The sequence below is a fragment of the Schistocerca cancellata genome, unplaced genomic scaffold (assembly GCF_023864275.1).
Source record: "Schistocerca cancellata isolate TAMUIC-IGC-003103 unplaced genomic scaffold, iqSchCanc2.1 HiC_scaffold_560, whole genome shotgun sequence".
NCBI classification, from domain to species: Eukaryota; Metazoa; Arthropoda; class Insecta; order Orthoptera; family Acrididae; genus Schistocerca; species Schistocerca cancellata.
In genome coordinates, this window is record NW_026046573.1 from 20,001 (window position 1) to 25,000 (window position 5,000).

General features: G+C 54.8%; 1 non-coding gene across 1 annotated transcript in view; it reads right to left on the reverse strand.

The window, feature by feature from the left end:
- LOC126130691 (small subunit ribosomal RNA) overlaps window positions 1-1,116 on the reverse strand; it is a 1,909-nt gene extending 793 nt beyond the window's left edge. Inside the window, exon 1 of the ribosomal RNA XR_007527421.1 lies at window positions 1-1,116. This exon is cut by the window's left edge and continues 793 nt beyond it. This is a non-coding gene — a ribosomal RNA (small subunit ribosomal RNA).
- Between the last annotated feature and the right edge of the window lie 3,884 nt (window positions 1,117-5,000).

Sequence of the window (5,000 nt, forward strand, 5' to 3'; positions counted from 1 at the left end):
AGAACTAGGGCGGTATCTGATCGCCTTCGAACCTCTAACTTTCGTTCTTGATTAATGAAAACATACTTGGCAAATGCTTTCGCTTCTGTTCGTCTTGCGACGATCCAAGAATTTCACCTCTAACGTCGCAATACGAATGCCCCCGCCTGTCCCTATTAATCATTACCTCGGGTTCCGAAAACCAACAAAATAGAACCGAGGTCCTATTCCATTATTCCATGCACACAGTATTCAGGCGGGCTTGCCTGCTTTAAGCACTCTAATTTGTTCAAAGTAAACGTGCCGGCCCACCCAGACACTCAATAAAGAGCACCTTGGTAGGATTTCAACGGGGTCCGCCTCGGGACGCACGAACACGCACGAGGCGGTCGCACGCCTTCGGCTCGCCCCACCGGCAGGACGTCCCACGATACATGCCAGTTAAACACCGACGGGCGGTGAACCAACAGCGTGGGACACAAATCCAACTACGAGCTTTTTAACCGCAACAACTTTAATATACGCTATTGGAGCTGGAATTACCGCGGCTGCTGGCACCAGACTTGCCCTCCAATAGATACTCGTTAAAGGATTTAAAGTGTACTCATTCCGATTACGGGGCCTCGGATGAGTCCCGTATCGTTATTTTTCGTCACTACCTCCCCGTGCCGGGAGTGGGTAATTTGCGCGCCTGCTGCCTTCCTTGGATGTGGTAGCCGTTTCTCAGGCTCCCTCTCCGGAATCGAACCCTGATTCCCCGTTACCCGTTACAACCATGGTAGGCGCAGAACCTACCATCGACAGTTGATAAGGCAGACATTTGAAAGATGCGTCGCCGGTACGAGGACCGTGCGATCAGCCCAAAGTTATTCAGAGTCACCAAGGCAAACGGACCGGACGAGCCGACCGATTGGTTTTGATCTAATAAAAGCGTCCCTTCCATCTCTGGTCGGGACTCTGTTTGCATGTATTAGCTCTAGAATTACCACAGTTATCCAAGTAACGTGGGTACGATCTAAGGAACCATAACTGATTTAATGAGCCATTCGCGGTTTCACCTTAATGCGGCTTGTACTGAGACATGCATGGCTTAATCTTTGAGACAAGCATATGACTACTGGCAGGATCAACCAGGGAGCTGCGTCAACTAGAGCTGAGCAGCCGGCCGCCCGGGAGTGTGTCCCGGGGGCCCGCGCGAACACGCAAGCGTCCGCTCAATTATTCTGCAAACAGGAGGAGGCTGAGCTCCCCTGCACAATACACCTCGAAACCCTCTCAGGTCCCGGCGGCGCGCAGCGCCGTCCTAAGTACTTGGTCGGGTTCGAGAGAGGCGCAATCGCCCGGAGTTAGGCGAGTAGACGCTTTAGGTGCGACCACCCGTGCTCCCAACTGAGCTTGCCGCTGCCGACAGAGGCCCGGGAGCGTGCTGTCGTGGCATTGCCGGCGGGAGACAACACGCGCCACCTACGGTGACCGGCAGCTCCAACGCCAGCGCCACAGAAGGGCAAAGGCCCCACGTGGGTGCCGAAGCGAACTCTCCCAGCACAGCGCACGTGCCAACACGTCTGCACAACTGCGATACAAACCACCAGCGAGAACCGCTGGGGCGACCGAGCAGCAGACGGCGTCGCGGCGCCGAGTGCCGGGCGGCGGCGCATCCTCAACGCACACAGTCCTCAATCGGACCAGCACACTGCAGATGTCCACCGCGCTTCGCACCGGGCCGGCGAGGACCCACTTTGGCTGCACGGCGCCGCGCGCAGGGTGCCCCGGCGCGCAGCTGCGCCGCCTGCCGCGTCCGTCGGCCGGCGCGCCTGCCACTGGGCGCCCCCACCAGCCGGCTGTAGCGCGTGCGCCCACGCACCGCGCGGCCAGCACGCCGGGCGGCCCCCCCCTCACCGGCCGGGGACAGTCCCACCCACCCACAGCCGCGTATCGCTTCACACCCAGATCCACATTCACGTTCATTGGTGTGGTGGGTATCGCTGACACAACCGCGTCATAGCTGTACCGATCGTTGCCCTCACAGATGTACCTCCAGCAAGATCAACCGCACCACAACGGGTTACCAGTTGTTCATTTGCGTAACGTCACCAGTAAACGTACACGTCCACGTCCATCCCCGTTTGCAAAGTCAACTATTATTGCATGCCTGCCTGTCAGGTGTCAAGACACACTACATCCGCTCACATCCACGCAACAAAATGTGCCCGACTAGAGGGCACGTGGAAGGTGCCCCCGTACGTATGCGATGTCCATTGCGCGACGAACTGTCAACCGGCCTCTGTAGCATGTCGCAGATGTGGAACGCGGGACACCGTGCTATCACATTGTGTGAGAAGAGACTACTATGTCTGCATACACGCGCCACTACATGAACAGACGGCTCATGCTGATCGCCATCCACTGCGTCCATTACTCCCACACGTCTCTATGGCGTACCACACTGCAATACAGCTGTTATGGGGAGATGACACGTAGCTGTGTACACAACATTCTGAGCGGGTTGCGGTTGGACAACAATACATTAATGTAACGTGTCATATGCCATTTACAGAGCAGGTTAAGGCACAACGTGGGTTAGGTTAAGGCACAACGTGGGTTATGTTAAGGCACAACGTGGGTTATGTTAAGGCACAACGTGGGTTAGGTTAAGGCACAACGTGGGTTAGGTTAAGGCACAACGTGGGGTAGATTGCGGCACAACTTGGGGTAGATTGCGGCACAACTTGGGGTAGATTGCGGCACAACTTGGGGTAGATTGCGGCACAACTTGGGGTAGATTGCGGCACAACTTGGGGTAGATTGCGGCACAACTTGGGGTAGATTGCGGCACAACTTGGGGTAGATTGCGGTACAACTTGGGGTAGATTGCGGTACAACTTGGGGTAGATTGCGGTACAACTTGGGGTAGATTGCGGTACAACTTGGGGTAGATTGCGGTACAACTTGGGGTAGATTGCGGTACAACTTGGGGTAGATTGCGGTACAACTTGGGGTAGATTGCGGTACAACTTGGGGTAGATTGCGGTACAACTTGGGGTAGATTGCGGTACAAATTGCATTACATTGCGGTGCAAATTGCGTTACATTGCGGTGCAAATTGCGTTAGGTTAAGGTGCAACACAGGTTAGGTTAAGGTGCAACACAGGTTAGGTTAAGGTGCAACACAGGTTAGGTTAAGGTGCAACAGAGGTTAGGTTAAGGCGACATAGGTTAGGTTAAGGTGCAAGATGGGTTAGGTTAAGGTGACATAGGTTAGGTTAAGGTGACATAGGTTAGGTTAAGGTGACATAGGTTAGGTTAAGGTGACATAGGTTAGGTTAAGGTGACATAGGTTAGGTTAAGGTGACATAGGTTAGGTTAAGGTGACATAGGTTAGGTTAAGGTACAAACTGGGTTGTGTTTTGGTACACATTGCGTTGTAGTACAGTACACGTTAGGTTTGGGTACGGTACACATTGTGGTATGGGATGGCGTGTTGGTGGGGGGGGGGGGGGGGGGCGGGGCGAGGTTCGTTCATATTGACCGTAGGAAGTGGATGCCCGAGGCAGCGTCAGTGTGTCAAAGGAGGTATGTCCACGTTGGGATGCGCTTTTCGTAGTGAGAGGGGGCGCGCCGTGTCCGAGGTTGCGGCAGACCTGTGTGTTTCATTCCTGCCAGTGTGTTTGTTCTGTAAGACGAGGCAGTGTGGTGATGTTGGGTGCACCCCTGTGTGGGACATGTGTGGGTGTTGGTGGCTTATCTGAGCAATTGTGGTTGTCGGACGAGTGGGATATTCTGTTTTATGATTGGACCTCGTGGCCTGGTTATCATAGTCTGGTTGGTGTACTGTGGCGGATAGGATGCACCGGACGTTGGTCCATGGTGGTGCTTAATTATTGCATCTGTGTCTGTTACAGGCAGAGAGTAGTGTGTGATAGAGTGTGTGGGTGACGTGTGGTTCCTTTTGTTTGCACAGACGTTCAGCATGTATAGGGGGCATTTGCGTATTTGATCTATCTATGTGGGCCTGCATAGTTTACTGAGCAGTGCTGCGAGGTGACTGAACTACGAGCGACGTACTCATTTACAGCGGAATGGTTGCCTTCTACCAAAGATGGCGTATCGACTCTACGACAGCGTTGGCACCGCAGGAAGCGGTGTCGTAAAATGGCCCCCACACCGTCATCGTTGTGCGGGGTAGTGACCGTCTATATTGTGAGAGGAGTCCTGTTTGCCACTGGGCGTGGGGTCTCGCGTCCTGCGGTTCAGTGCCCCCAGGGAAGCGCGCGGACGTGGTGCTGCTGCTGCTGTAGCAAGCGAGCTACTTAGAGCATGTATAGGGACAGGCGGGAATATGGCATATTGGATATAACTCTTCATGAAACGCATGATATAGGGGTGGATTGCACGTTACGAGTGCGGGAAGAGTCCGCCGTTCATCCGCTGGAGTTGCGATTTGGGCGGTTGGGTGGGGCACTTGCGGGTGCGGGTGCGAGTGGAGTGGAGCGGAGCGATGATCGGTCGACGACTTCGTGCGGCGCAGGCACTGGCGTGGGGCTCCTGTGGTGGACAGATGATGCAGGCTTTGTGGGTGGCGTCGGAAAATGGGCACTGTGGGCCCTAGCGATGTCGTCGTCGGCTTGTCGTCTCATAGATGGCAGTATCGTCGGTGCAGCAGGCCATGTTGCGGGAGACCTGCAGATGGCGGTATTTTTGGTGGTGCGCTCGACATGGTGGACGTAGTGTCGTCCGATTCGCGTAGATGGAGCTATTGCATGTGGTTTCGTCACATTGTCATAGATGGCGGTGCCGTGTTTTGGAGGTATGGTTGGCGTAGTTTCGTTCGATTCCTGTAGATGGAGGTGTCGTTTCTGGGCCGGATGGCAATGTAGTTTGGTCACATTCCCATAGATGGCTGTGTTGCGCCTGTGGGCGGCGGTGTCACCATCGTCCCATAGAGGTCGGCATGGTGTCTTCACGAAATAAGACGCCTGGGTATCCCACAGATGGCGGTATGGTCTGTTTATTGTGGACGT